Here is a 15,882-nt window from a genome sequence, read left to right on the forward strand (position 1 = left end):
TTTCCTGCCTATGCAGGGGGTCGGACTCGATGATCTATTGAGGTCCCTTCCGACCCTAACATCTATGAATCTATGAATAAAGGGCGGTATTGTTAGCACTGGGGGAGGAGGGACTGGAATGGGGGGAGGTTCTCTGCAGGGTGGTTTATTTGAATAGGTTCCCCCCACATGTGGAAAAGCCCTGCAATGAAGCCCTGCAACAGCTAGGCTGCGTTCCTACAACAGAACCTCCTGCCTCATCATCAGGCATGCCTGCTGCACATGCTCTCTGCCTGCAAACTGCAGCTGGCTGATGCTTGAGGGCCAGAACTGTCCTTTCTATCACGTACATGAACTGGGAGGCTCTTTCACAAGGTAATCCTACCTCCAAGAAACCAGAGTCTTCTCTACCTTTAAGTCTGGTAAGCAAAAATGGCTGCACCCTACTACCCTGGAGCTGGAAAGAAGGCAAGCCCTAGAAATGCCATGAAACACACAGATGGGTCACAAGAGGCTGAAGCTACAGAGCCTGAGCTGAGATCAGCAAGCTCGTATCACATCCGACCAGGCTAGATTTCAATCCTAGCCACAGAGCTGAGAGCCAAGTCTCCCCACTTCCCCTTTCAGATCAAGTTCCTCCTGGTAGCTCCAATCTAATCGAGAGTAACGGCCACGGCCATGTTCACAAGGGCCCTGCTATTCCCTCCCTCTGCTTGCTTGGCAGGAAAGCATGGTGAAGACAAGGCCCATTTCAAATGGGAGTGCTGGCTCTGCCAGCCTCCCATGCAAGGGAGCAAATACCCCTGCCCTGAGCAGGGCCACGATATACCGCTTTGCAAGGCAACCTCCTCCATTACAAGCCTATTTAGGGAACATCGGATTGATAGTTATGGCTTGCTTGGAGCTGTGGTATTACACACTGCCAATCTGTACCACATGGAGCACGGATGACAATACAAAGCAAGACACCCTCCTTCACCCTTCAACTTCTGCCAGTATCCAAGCCAGGCCCCTGGCACTGCTCCTAGGGGAGATCTCTCCTTTTTTTCCCTCCCTTGGAGCACTCCGAACAATGGGCATGCAGCTGCTTTCACCATATACTGATCCCTAAGCCCCATGCATGTGTCTAGGGCACAGCAGAGAAGTCCAATTCACAGGGGACTAGGCTTTGCTTCACACTCAAACAAGTCTGAGCCAATGGGTTAATGCTAACAACTGACAGCCACCAACGGTCAGGCTAGCACGACTGCAGAGAATCAATTGCTAATAGGGAAGCTGAGTTTCTGTGGGAAATAACAAATTAGCGAGAGCAAACCCAGCCTATAACTCATCCTATCAAGGGCCTGTTATCTGCAGACTACCTCCACAACCAGCCTGCAGGGAACAGCGGAGATCAGGGCAGTGCATTTTTAGTGGGCTTAAAGAGGGGCAGGCAAGGAAAAAAGGCTTGTGGTTAAAACACAGAGATGATTACACCAGCACTGTGCCTTGCCTTCTGCACACACTACTTAACCAGGCCGAAAATCCTAGAGTAGCTGTCCTGCAAAGGGCTCTGGGCTGCCCATTTCCCAGGATAGACAGCAACAGGCACCAGTCTGGACAGACTAGACACCACTGACAGTGGGGCTATTTATAGAGTGGAATAAGAAAAGACCAAAACCAGACATCAAGGATTTCAAGGATTTGTTTCCATCAAGCCAAGTTCCAACCACATCAAGTTTTGCCCCCAAACACAGCACATCTTGGTGCACTCAAGAAGCCTTCCCAGATCATGGAGTTTGAAACTGACAAATAAGAGACCTTCCCCTTCCACACTGAGCTAAAGCCTGCTACCTCTTTGTAATGAGAGAGAGAAACTGGCTGCTGAGGAGTCAACATTTACCAACTGTCATTACACAGAGGTCCCTGACAGTCTCTGCTCGCTCCTTGTGCTTGGGAAAGAAAATACCACACAGCAGGACGCGCAGCAGCACAACTAGTCCCTGTCTGAACTACAGAGGTACTATGCATCACTGCTAAGCAATAATAGGGGTTAAGAAGTCCTGTCTTTTAATGGCAATCACTGGATCCTAGGATCTGGAAGATGAATACACACAGAGTAAAAGGAGCACCTTATGCTGTTGCCAGTTAAACCCAAAGGAGAAAATGGCAATGTTTCACTGAACTTGAGCACCCAAGTTGCTAAAAACCTCCCTTAAAATAAGGCAAGGATACTATTACTTTCTCAACAATAAACCTACCACTTCCTCCACAACTCCCGCCAGATTCCACATTGTTTTCTGTTCTACCCTCCCAGCTGAAACTTGGCTGGATCTTCAAGTTTACAAAGCACACTTAAGACCACATTGTTCTACCCTCCTTTGTGGTGCAGCAGAAAGCATCAATCCCATCGTTCTAGGGGCTGGCAGGATAACGGCAGATTGATAGCCATGTCCAGTGCCAGGGCCATGCCACAGTCATGGCATCCTGCAGAGGGACAAGCTACTCCTCGAGCGCCAGAGGTTTTCCTGGACAGATGAATTTTAATTAACTTGGCCTGGAGGCTTGAAATGTATAACCATATACTGCAGTCATGGGGGAGGAAGATGGGGCACAAGGACTGACAATCAAAATAGCGAAACGTAAGCCCAAGCCTAGCCCTTTGTACAAAAGTTTCAGTCCAAAACAGACCTGTCACCTCCCTGTCATACACCAAATACAAGCCTTTGCAATGGAAGCCGACAAGCTCTTGCTACGACTGTAAACACGCTCCCTCCTGCACTTTCACATCTGCCAAGTGGTGCTCTGCTTACCACAGAGCCAATGCGTTCAAGCTCTCTGCTTAGTTCAGGTGGAACCCAAGCGTATTCACAGATGCTAGGAGGCAGCTGCCCTGGGCAGCAGGTCCATGCCGGCATGCTCACGTGGGACTGGCACTGAGTCTGAGAACATCTGCCCTTGGCCCACTCTCCTCCAGCTCTGATTATGTGGGATAAACAAGGGGAACCCTTGGCACAGGGAGGCTGCACTGCAGCTACATGGCTTGGGCCCACAAACTAACCTCCAGAGTGGCTCCGGCTCCAGCAATGGGAGAGCAACCTGCGGGATTGCTAAAGCACCCAGCCGCAGAGCCGGGAGCAGCCCCTGCAAAGCCTGGCAGCTCTGAGCACAGCTGCTCTCAACTGATGCAAAGAGCTTTTGAGAGAGAGAGAGAGAAAGTCAACAAGGAGCAAACGCTTGGTTTAATTACCTGCTGGCTGTGTGCTTTCTCCTCCGTCCTTCCCTCCTGCCGCACGCGCAGTCGATTTCCTCCCCTAATGATAGGCGTGGAGAGAGGGGACTGGTAGCTTCCTCCCCAGGGCTTTCCAAGCTAATTGTCCCTCAACAACACTGACAATTAAACCGTCAGGCTCGCCTGGAGAAGCATCAAGGGCTCAGAGCTGGCACAGAGGCTGCAGCCAGGAGTCCAGTCCTACTGGAGTGACAGGGCAATGTTTCCCCCACCCCCGCATCTCTGTGCCCAGCAGCAGAGCAAGCATAAGACTTGTTCAGCAAACATGCTCCAACCTAGCACTTGCCTGCCTGAGGTGGGCTGCAGAATCCACGGCAGTGTGAGTCCTTCCCGTTTTGCTAGGTAGCTCTAGCACATTCCCCACCTGATACCTAGGAGAAGGGGAGATGCCATCTTAGAGATGAGGAGGTCTCTATGGCCACAGCCAACATTCCCTCCTCCATTCGTCGTCTGACCCCACAAGGGTCCCCCAAGCTAATGCAGCCATGTATTGCAACATCCCAGCACGAAGGCTGCCTTTCTCCTCTACCAAGGCAGGCTGGAGAATTGTTGCCTGAGAACAGCGGCAGTTTCATACAACTTGCCTAAGCAGCTCTGGTACAACCACAAGCCTCGTCCACACAGGCCTCAAAGCAGAGAACAGCAACTACAGTCACATACGGCTTTAGGCCACAGAGCAAAGTGAGGCTGGGGCTCAGAAACCACAGTCTAGAAGCCTTTCGAACCTGACAGCCTACCTAGCTTCTGCTCCACCTTTGAACTGTGCCCAAGCGTAACTATGAAATTCTAATCCCTGGCAAAAGAGGCACTGAGTATTCGATGCTACCAGCACCAAGGAAGGCACACGCCTCCCAGCACAAGGGCAAGCACTAAAATACAGGCCTGCCTACTACACAGGGCCTGAATATTTATTTCACAAGCCTTTTAATAGCAGCTCATGACAGGAGTGAGGACACAGAGTGCCTGTAAAGCATGAAAAGCAATGCCCCTGCATTGCCCCTGCATGGATTTGAGGCTGTCTCTCTAGGGACTCCAATAATTGCAGGCCTCACTCTCAGACCTCAAAGGAACCTCCTGTGATCCAAGGGCTGGTCTAACTCTGTAGGAGATAGAGGCCTGGAGAGCTCTGGGAGCCTATGCTCTGAACAGCACTGTCATCACAAGGATGCTGCAGATGCTGAACACCAGAGTTTGATCAGTGCCCACATCCCAGGGGACCAGCATGCAGAAACAAGCTGCTGCTCTACTTCACCCAGCGCAGGTGCCCGGGGGCAGACAGTCTCTCTCAAACCCTGCTGGCTCCCAGGCTCCTCATTTCACCAGGGGAGGAACTGGAGCACAAGGGGCAGGAACAGGGTGAGCAGGTCAACCTCCAAACTTCTCCCATGGGGAGAAGGAGTTTTACCAAACATCCACCAGCAGTAGGGAGCCTGAATAGAGGTGAGCAAAAAACAGCTGCCAAAAAGTGATGCCAGGGAGTCTGCTGTGCTGAGATCCAGCTGCCCTGATTATACTAGGGATCTGATCCCAGGTTGACTAGGACTGCCAGAAGCAAGGCACCATTGCCTCCTGCTCACACAGTCACACCATTTCCAGCAGGATTCCTTGCTGCCACCAAGTTCAACAGGAGTACAATGGTTTGAAATGCTCAGTCCTAGCTCCTAGCAGTCCTAGTTCTCTATCAGCATTGGGAGGAAGGGAGCACAGTCACACAACCCACGCTCCACTCAGGCTGCCTGGTGCAATGCTGAGCAGCACCACACAGAGGGGAGGCCTGGCTGTTGAGGACAGTTAGCGCAAGGCCACTTCCCTACTGGGGACACAGTTGGAGAGACTGCAGGTTTTATTCAGCCCCCAAAGGAGGAGTATCTGCCATGGCAAGGTATTGCCACTCTCTTACTGCCCTCCATACATCACTGCTTCAGAGACAGACTTAATTGCTATGAGTACAGTTCCACTGATTAAAAAGGAGCTAGGAACAGGTCCAGATATTGACACGAGATAGTAACAAATTTAAGTATGGATTTGCTAATGGGCTGCTTTGTCCGGGGAGAGCTGTGGCTGGCTGGAATAGAGGATTCAGAAGCAGAGCAGAAGGCTGGAAGAGCATTTGGTGTCATTACTCGTATCTCGGGTGCTGGGAACAAATGCGAAGCCCTGCCAGCTCTGGGCTCCATGGAGAAATCCGACCGTTACTGGCTTCTTCTATGCTGGAGAAGACGAATGGCTGGTGATTACTGCCCAGGGAGCCAGGCAATGAAAGCTCTATTCTTAGCTCGGCCACTCACCAGGTGATCTCACCCGGGCTGCTTGGCCTCCCAACACCACTGCACCTGCTCCAGGGCGTGACACTCTCCAAGCTTCCTCTGAGGCTTCAGGTCCCTGTTTGTGGAGCTCACTGTGATCCTGCCACAGAAGGGCAGGATGTCCTTCTCTGCCAGGACTTCTGCAATGCCCTAGAGGGTAATAAGCACCTCACAACCCAAACAAAGCCAATTCCTGCCCCACAGAGCTTACAGCATACATCTGGCATGACCCACCAGTCAGTCCCCTCCCCTAACCCTGCCCCTGTAGCAGGAGGATGAGCAGTGTGGTTTGGAAAGAAAGAGGGAGGCGACCTGGTCCCCAGGCTTGGGAAGGTCATTCCCTCCATGCTACCCACAGACCTAGAGATGTGAAGCCACCTGCAGGGGTCATTAGGAGGAGAGGATGAAGCATATCATGGTGCACCAGGCCCAACCAATCTAACGCGCAAAACCCGGAAGCAAAGCCAAGAAGCCTGAACATGAAGTCCTAGGAGTCAAGGCAGGGGCAGTTAGATGAGGCTGGTAGTGACAGATCTGCCTGACTGCCTGGATGACAAGGCAAGGTTAGCAAAGCAAACTTGAGGGAGTGGCAGCTGAAGCAGGCACAGCAGAGCTAGCCAGGGGCTACCAGGAGAAGGAAAGGCCAAAGGGGATCAGACAGCAAGAAATCAGTGAGAGTGGGAGCAGTGTCAAGCAAAAGCAAAGGCCAAGGCTGAAGAACAGCGACAGAAGGGCTAGGTAGGACATTAGTATCAAGGATAATGAGGGTGGAGGACAACTCGCAGGAGAGGCAAGATGCTCAACCATACAAGATGCCTCTTGCTGGCTGCCCTGGAGCACCGCATGAGAGAAGACTCCTCTGGAAAGCAGGCAGCTATAGAGGCAGAGGATCTCCAGAAAGGGAGATGCAGGATATGGAGCAACTGGGGAGGAGGGAACATATTTCCTGAGGGGCTAGGGGTGGCACACCTGGCCACACACAAGCGTAATTTAAAGGGCAGCCCTACACGTGTGCTCTACCCTGCACCATGCCAGCAGTTTCTGCAGGTCCCTAAAATGGGGTCACTCTTCTAGATGAGTCTCCCTTGGTAGGTGGCTGTCGTTCTCCTGTGTAAGCCAGGAGGCTCCCAAAGTCCTCTGTCAGTCACCTGTCACGTAACCCTGGTCTTGGCATCTACCAGATGCGCTGGGGAACAGACACAAGGAGAAAGCCACTTCTCTTGGCTCTGCAGGAGAGGCATTAGCAAGGGACAGAGTCAAGAGAGAAGCTAACGGAAGCAGGGTGACAGGCAGGAGTCCAAAGGCCCAGAGCACAGTCACTTGGGGGCTGCAACAGTCTGCTCCCAGCCCTCCCAGTGAGCCCCAGTATGTGACCCAAGGCAGGTCTCCCCTGCTGCCAAATACTCACCCGTCCTCACCTTTCTGTGAGAATGCATGGTAGTTACTGGGAGGCAGGGAGGACAGTTGTTAGCACAAGCAGACATGGCCCTAGAAAGACCCCCCAAGGGCAGCCCCCTAAGGAGGTGTCCATCTCCTCCTTCTGCATTGTGACCATCCCTCCTCCACTCAGCCGCTTGGCCAAGGATTTCATCCTACCAGGGCTGGGCTCCCAGCTAGTTCCATGTACAGCACCCACTGTGCTGGGAGCTAAGCCTGGGCCTGCCCTTTCCCCAGGTGATGTGCTGCATTCCAGAGCTCAGCCCTGCCTTCCCCCTTCTGCGAGCATGGAGCCCAGCTCCCCCTTAAACACTCACTGGGGTCAACCCTCTCTCCTGCAGTAAGCAGCCCCTGATTTGGGATGGGAAATCCTCCATAGTTGGACTCGACCTCGAAGCCAGTGCTTCCACTTACCCCATCCCCTCCCCAGCTCTGCCCCAGCTGTGGGGACAAGGGCAGAGCAGGAGTAGTCCATACACAAGCTGCTTGGATGAGACAGGCACTGCACTGTGCCACAGGTTCCCCCGCCCAGCCGCTGCTCAGCCATCCCTAGCAGGAAGAAGAAGGCTAGAGGGAGGAACGTGAGCTCAGAGGCTGCAGACACATCTTGTTTTAATTGCATCAGCAATCGCTAAGCAATTAGTGGGAGAGAAGAGGAGGAGGGAGCGGGCACCAGGACAGAGAGAAAGGGACGCAGGGAGCGAGCAAGGGGAAACGATTTCCTCCTCCCCAGGGGGAGAAGCATTATTTACAGCAGCTGCTGCAGCTCCTGGAGCCTCACCTGCTGTACCTGAGCTCCCAGGGCTCCCTGTGCATCCACAAAGAAGAGCACCAGGCCCCACATGCTCTCCTGTCTCCGGGTCCAAGCCCCCAGCCCCTGGTCCTAGAGCAAGCAGGCTGTTGGGAACATCCCCTGCAAGTGGGGCAGGAGCTCCCAGTCTCCTGAGACAGACCCTTCGGGGGCCAGGCTGGGCAGCAACAGCCACTGGAGAGCCTGAGCAAAGAGCGGAAACAAAGTCTCCCGCTGCTGTACCACTCTGAGAAGAACAAGGGCAGTCACAGGACAAGCCCAGCAGCTAACAGGAGTCCCCAGAGGCCAAAGGTCTTCAACTCTAGTCCTGGTGGTCAGGACCCTACGCAAGGCCCGGGGCTTGGTGACCACCCACTCAGCTGTACATACTCTCACCTGCCTATAAACCTTCAGCCTGGCAAGGCCTCTGCTGAGAGGGAGAGAAACTGGACAGAGTAACTTCACTCTCCATGGGCCTTAGCCCAAGCCCCTCTCTGCTGCACACACCTCAGGATTCAGCAGGGCAAAGAGTAGCCTGTTAGCTGCAGGCACCCACGTTTGTGGGCACAGGCCTCCACACTCAGAGGGCTTTGAAGGGAAGGTGCTGCAATCCCTGCCATTAAACCCCTGGCACTTCATTCCATCCATGATCTGAGGGGAAGAGAGGCCTTCCCCAACACCCAGGCCAAGCCAACAGCAGGATTCTCCTTTCAGATGCTTCTTTACCTCCAGTCCAAAGACCACAACTCCTGAGGCTGGGCTGGGAACACAGAAGAGCCAGATTGTCAGAACTAGCTCAAGAGTCTCCTGCCGCACAGCAGGATCCAGCCTCTAACAGGGACGAATGCTATGACATGCCCTTCCGATCTCAAGCCCGCAAGCAGCAGATTGCACGAGGAAACACCATTTCACAGCAGAAGTGACAGCTGGAGCCAAAGCCTTAAAGGAAGGGGGAAAGAATCAAACAGTAACAGCGTGTCAGATTCCCAGCAGGGAGAGACTGACCCGGAAGGAAGCTTGACACAGAGGAGGAAAGTGTTTGCAGTAACCATCTGCCAGCTGGCTCGCCGTGTCCTCAGTTCACCCTCCCCATGCCAGCCCCCCAGCACTCCCCTCCTCCAGCAAGCCCAGTTCTGTCACCGCCTCCATGCCCAGGGTCCCTCACACTGCTACCACAACTAAGCAGCCCGACAATCCTTGCTCTGTTTGGGTCACGCTGATGACTACAAAGCTCAGGGCCCAGGCGCACCCCTACCCCACAAATTCTGCAGCAGTTCAACCATCGACACAAAATGGCTTGCAGCTCATTAGCAAGTCTACCAAGATCAAGGCAAGCCAAGGCTGCTACAGGCCCGCTAGATCTAGTCATTACAAGCACGCTTGCTCCTGTCTTAGCCTGGGGAGCCAGCACATGTAATATTTATACTGCTCTACCTGCTCGGCCAGCTCACTGAAGTGATTGCTTCCACCTTGCCCACAGTGGCGTGCACAGAAGCTAAGCCCCTCCATCCCCTCCTCCCACAAACTAATGCACTAGTATTTTCCATCCACAGGGAACAAGCCCTGGATACAATGCACAGCTGGCAAGCAGAGCCTCCCTATTCCCACCCTAAAACACTGGATCGAATCCTACTCCCCATCACCATCAGTGGCAAATCTTTGGCTGACCCATGCGAAAGAAGGAGCCAGGTCCCTGGCAAACTTTTTGAGAAAGGCATGAATCTGTCCGGATCAGGAAACAGCCTCTTGAGAGTCCTACCTCAAATGAACCACCAGCAAGTAATGTTCTGCTCTGGCATGGGGGGGCTGCTCCCCTGGACGCCTGCAGAGACAGCCTGCCTGGCAACTGTAAAGGAGATGCCAGATCATTTGACTCCATTGATTTTGCTGTTTCTCTAATGGGAAAACACAATCAAGCTTTTCGTGTTCACAAACAGTCCCACTCCCAGACCCTTCCCCATGGGTTAAGTAGAAACCACTGCACAATGGCTGAGCCCCGAGCCTTGGATTTCCTACCACTAAACCCTGGGGAGCAGCTAGGCACACACAGCATTGGCTAAAGCAAACCCCCTATTAGCCATCCCCAAGAGACCCTCCCCACTTCACCCAAGGGTCTGACATTTCAAGATCCACCTTTAAGACCACTTATTCAGGGTGGGCTACTGTCACTGTAGAGCCGTGCAGGAGCAGGCAACTCTCCTCAGTGGTGTCACCATAAGACAAGTGCAGCCTGGGCAGGAGGTTTAATCAGAGTTATCCTTTCAGAGGTCCTAGAAACCCCAAAGAATCACCACCCCCTTCCAGTCAGCCAAGCATCTCTAATTTGCTTCCATGGCAAAAGACCCAGGGGCATTGGGCAGCCTGGCTGCCTGCAGTGGAGGCACATAGGTTTGTCCGGAGGTGGGGAGATTTACCAAGAACATTTCGAACAAGTTATGAGCAACAAGACAATGGGCCCTCACTATCCTGGGGCTCCCCAGCCCCTGTCAGCCTCAGGGGGACACATGCTCACCTACCCACAGCTGTTTCTTCAGGACCTCCCCTTTGCTGAGCCAGATCCTGTGTGTGGAGCTCTCTTATTCCTTTGCTTCCCCTCCACCACATCCACCTCAGCCTACTCCTCCCTACTTCCTGAAGACTCCTCCTAGAGCTCAGCCATCCCAAAAATAGGTATCAGAAGAAACCTCAAAGATTCATATTTGGTCCCCTCCAGCTCAGTCTCTTGAGCAAGTCTCGTTTTAATGAAGTGGGTTCCTGATGGGAACCTATACATCTCTCTTCCATGCAGGTCCCTGATCACCTCAGCAGACAGGCCCGGAGAGTCTGAATTACAACAGGCTCTACTGGTTAGAGCAGGGCGCTAGCAGTCAGATCTGTCCTGGCTTCTCCACCTCACTGACACAGACTCCCCCCACCCTGTCCTCAGGGTCTTCTGCTGCAACGCAGGGGAAAGTCAGGCTCAGACACCTTTACAAAGGACTTTGAAATCCTAGGATGAGACGTGCTAGAGAAAAGCAAAGTGCTATGACTATACTTCCAGCAGCAGGGCAATGATTTATAAGGAATACGTGCCATCCCAGGTCACATATTGATAGGAGTCTTGCCTCCTCCGTGGGCTGTGAGCCAGGGTGATTATCTGTCATCTGCTGTAAGATGCAGTGCCAACAGCAGAGCCAAGATCACCCAGCTCGCTTGCAGAAGGGCTTGCATGCAGGTGGTTAGCTTTGCTGGAGTCCTCATCAGCCTATGACAAACACATCAACCTGCATTAAAAACGTATCCCACCTAGAGACTGCTCCTCACTTGCCCTCCTGGAAAGAGCAATGGCAACCAGTGGAAGAGAGCAATTCTCTAATGGGAGCTCCACAGCAGCCTGTCTGTCCCTCCACTGGGTCCCACACTCCCCACCTCATGCTGTCCCAAACTCACCACCGGGCCTTCCTGCCATTTAGAGTATTACCCCCCTCACCGTTTATGCCGGCAGCCCTAGGAATGCCTCTGCTCAGGGCTACACTGGCCATGCACTGAGCTATGCTATCAGTACCATGATATCCTCTTCCCCCCGCCCCCAGGATGCTGGGCAAGGAACCAAACGGCACCATGCCCAGAGTGACGAGCAGCCGCTGACAGCTCCACTCTAAATGCTGCACGCATTGTGTCATATTGATTTTTAATGGCGAATAGAAATCCACCTCCCCACTCGTTGTGAAAGTCTTGTCTCCCAGCAGAGTTGTCAAGGGCAACACAGCTCTGAGAGCATCTCAACTTCCACAGTGCGATGGGATTATGCAGCAGGTCAAAAGTCAACCATACTGACAGGCCTCCTCCCAGCAAGTAGCTCTGCCTTCAGATGCCACTTCAGGGCTCTGGCTCTTTTAACCTCCATGGTGGGCACAGGCACAGGCACAGACACAGAGACTCTACAGCCAGAGGTTTAAGAAAGCACACCCTCAAAAACCTTACTCAATTTGACAACCAAGGAAAGCAGATGGATTGTCCTCCCCCACTCAGGCCAATGATACCCATCCTGACTCAGGGGACATTGGCTGACAACTGATGGACTCCACTAGATGTCATTGGTAACATCTAAGGATGTTGCCTATACCAAGTTCTAGTGACACCAGAGTTAGATCAATATTTTACAGGATCCCGTGCAGACACAAGGAGAGGCCTCCCAACCCCACCCCAGTCATGCTCAGTAATATAGTTTGGTGTGGCTGGCACTGGTAGAAAGAACACTTTCCATCTGACTGGAACAGCTCAGTTTCAATCATCAGGACTTGAGAGTGAAGAAGGCCAGGAGCGGAGAGAGAAAAGCATCCTGGAGATGCAGGATCTGGCACGAGGAAGAAGAACCCCTGCAACACTGTGTAATGGAAACTGATGTCCTAGGTCAAACAGTTTAAACTTGCTTACACATCATCTTTCCTCCCCATACACACAACTTGGAGCTCTAAAAGGAGAATGTGTCCAGATAACAGTCATCAGGAGCAAGAGAACTGGCTATGAAGGTTGCTCAAGGAGCTCTGTAGCCAACAAACACCATCTGTATCTTGTTCACTTGCAAAAGTGCAGTGTGCATCTGGCTGCTCTCACCACAGTACACTCATCTGCACACAGGGAGCAGTAAGCTAGTCTGCTATTATCCCCCCACCAACTTCTCAGATGGATCTCTTAGCATCGCAAAAGAAGTGCTCCCAAGACACCACAGACTCTGCTTGGACATCCTGGTTGTAGAAGTGCTCAGCTCACTAGGTCCCTGACTCTTGGTGGAGGAAGAAGGCTCAGTTTCCTGAACACTGATTGCAGTCTTCCCACACAGAAGAGGCCCATATGGAACTGAACTCCCATGTGGTCCATGCCAGGAGCTGGCTCTCCACCTGGGTAAAGCCCCCTGGTGGCCATAACTCACTTTTGCTTTGCCAGTTCTACGTTCTACTCTGTCCATGGCCCACAAGGAAATCCATATGTGTGGGCAAGGGCCTGAGAGAGGACAGCATCTTGCCTCTCTCAGTTCGGCACCTTCAGCCTATTTTACTTGAACAGTAATTTAGGACGGTAGAGCTCAGCCTCCAGTTTGTGGGCTGAATACAGCCTGGACGCAGGTTGGATGACACAGTGCCACAGGCTGGATCACACCAGCATATGAGCCTGGTTTAGCACATGGGGTTTCTCCGTGGCCAGATCCAATGTCCAAAGCTGGGTGGATGCACTGCAATTCACCACAGACAGATCCTATGCACCAACCCCATGGAGGATCCAGCCCCATGCTACTCACCTGGTCTGTAGGGCTGAAAGGCTGAGCACCATTTATTTAGGACATCAACATTAACCTTCAAATTTTGCATTGTTTCACCATGAAATCACTATGTGCAAATGCTCCAGACAAGATGCCATTTTATGTTCTTTAGGGTATATGGGGCCTTTTATTCCAATGGAACCCAGGGTGGGGAAATTCAGAAAAAGGCTCAAGGTGCTGAATTAACAATCCCAGAGACTAACTGCTAGTATGTGATCACAATACTTCTAAGGCATGTTTCATCTCAAAAGAAGCAGAATGACGTGCACATGGGAACTAAGGCGCAAAGCCCTACCTTTCCAAAAAGCAGCTAGTGAGTTCTAGTGTCTTAATTTTCACTGACCAAATGCAGGACCCCTCCCCAGCACCTGGCTAAAAGCAGGTGCCCCCAAAAACCAAAGCACCTAAACTCATCAGTCACTTCTGAAAATTAAGAAAAAGGCAGAGAAGTGATAATATGTTTCCTTTTGATGGAATAAATGGACCCAGAAAGCCAAAGGTGATGACACTGTACAACACTCAACAGTTACATTGGAGGGGATGAGCACAGAGTGCAGCCTTCTTCGTGCCATGACATCCACCATTGTCCAAGGCTGCAGGCCTGTTTGTCCCATAGAAGTTAATGTACTGACTCACCCAAGGCAGAGTCTAACAGGATCCAGGTCTCCCAGCTTCCCACAGAGGCACAATAAGTATTTAGACCAGACAGATACACGAGGCAGCTACCACCCAAATGTCACCGAAAGCACTACTAGTGGGCAACACTGAGGCCTCCAAGACAAACAGGGCTTTACCCTTTGTTGAGTAGCCAGTTTTAATCTCTTTCTCCTTTTTCTTGGAGCAATAACTTGTTATTAGGTAATTAGGAACCTGAACCTCCACACCCAAGTACATCATCCCAGGAGACACTGCAGCATAGCAGCTCACTCCACCCACTTCTTGCTCTGCATCATCACAGCAATGGTGCTGATGGCTAGGCATACAGGAGGGAGAAGCGAGCCCCCGGGTGCATGAACTGAGCTCTCTCCCAGAACACAGTTTGCGTGTTAGAAGTTTAAGAAGGGGTTTGCTTGCTGTCAGCTTAAAGGATTTGAGGGAAGGATTAGCCACGAGTTTGCTGATGACAAGCCTGGTAGTAAACCCCAATGGTGGCCCATGCACAGTCAGGATGGGAGGGGGAGGAAGGAAGTGAAGACAACAAACATGCGGCCTCCTTTGCACAGCAACTCAGTCAGAAGCCATCACTCCCCATCTTTCCTTGACTTCTGGCAAGTGAGACAGCAGCCTATAGGCTCCCCACTATCACGGCCCCAGCTCTGATGTACTGGGATATACAAGGCCACTAGTGTGTCAGAACAGAAGACAGGTGGAAAGAGAGAAGCTTGTCCACAGAGCTAGTGACTGAAGCTGATCAGACAAGTGGACAGGAGAGAGGACGGAGCAGGGGCACCTTGGTGACTTAGCTGCGGAAGAAAGGGGCAAAGACTGGAGGATGCCTGGGGCTGGGAGGGGAGCCTGCTGTGGTGGCACAGAGCACCCATGGCTGCAGGCTTCCTATACTTCCTAGTTACACTAGGACTTCCTCTTTGCACATTCCTCTGTGACGAAGGATGGCTCTGCATCCATTCTGCGCATTCCCAGGGAAAGGGACAAGTCAACAAGAATGAGGCTGCCCAAGGGGTGCCTGCAAATTAACTGGGTCACATGCCACCGTATTCGCAGCTGTGGCAAAGCCACAGCTGGTTTCTCAGCCTGCAGCTGAAAGCAGCTCTCCTGCCCCAGAGGGAGCTTTTCTCCCTGCCACCTGGGCATATTCCTCTGAAGCATGAGGTACTGGCCTCTGGTCTGGATATGATGCCTCAGCACCATGTAAGAGGAGTGTGAGAGACAGGACCTGATGGGGTGACATGTCTCATAAAGTGCCACAGTTCCCATGTGCCAGAAGGGGATTTATGCTCTCCAAACAGAAGATGAGGCCTTATCCACTTGTCTAGGACCAACCCCTCACCCATCACTGCATTAGAGAGACCAACTGGTGGCTTCAGCAATGGTGTCTCGAGGCAGGCTTCGGCTTCCTTGACAATGACCCGCACATCATGATGAGGGACATGCTCAGTTGGGATGGGCTTCACCTGTCCCCCAAAGGTAAGCGTGTGTTCTCTTCTAGGTTGGCGGATCTCCTCCGGCAGGCTTTAAACTAGGCTCATCGGGGGGGAGGGGAAGATGAGGGTGGGGGAAGCCGTGGACCACCAAACCATGTGGCACCCACAAGGACAGCCCAGCCTGAAGAAGAAGAACATCGGGAACCTGCAATCCATGGGGCGGCCAGCACTACAGCACAGGTAAGCAATAAGCAGGTAAGCAATAAGGGGCCCTTTGGGAATCGGAGCTGGGGGGCAGCAAAGGCGCCAGTCACAGGGCTCAAGTGCCTATATACTAATGCTAGGAGCATGGGGAGCAAGCAGGATGAACTAGCACTCCTGCTTGCAGAAAACACCTACGACTTAGTAGGGCTAACAGAAACCTGGTGGGATTCTTCCCACAACTGGGCGGTACATATTGAGGGTTATAAGCTGTACAGAAAGGACAGGGTGGGGAAGAAAGGGGGAGGGGTTGCGCTCTATGTCAATGAGCAATATACATCAACCCTCATCAAGACGGAATCGAAGGAGGAGAAAGTAGAAGGATTGTGGGTTAGGCTACATGGGGGTCAAGAAGAAAGGGATTTGGTGGTAGGGGTCTGCTACAGACCCCCACACCAAGGGGAAGAGCTAGATTTGGGGCTCCTGAGGCAGCTCTC

The 15,882-nt window shown here is 52.4% G+C and overlaps 1 protein-coding gene across 6 annotated transcripts in view; it reads right to left on the reverse strand.

The window, feature by feature from the left end:
• ZNF609 (zinc finger protein 609) overlaps positions 1–15,882 on the reverse strand; it is a 117,721-nt gene that overhangs the window by 52,227 nt on the left and 49,612 nt on the right. The window lies entirely within an intron of this gene.

This window comes from Alligator sinensis, unplaced genomic scaffold (genome assembly GCF_000455745.1).
Source record: "Alligator sinensis unplaced genomic scaffold, ASM45574v1 scaffold1097_1, whole genome shotgun sequence".
Classification (NCBI taxonomy): Eukaryota; Metazoa; Chordata; order Crocodylia; family Alligatoridae; genus Alligator; species Alligator sinensis.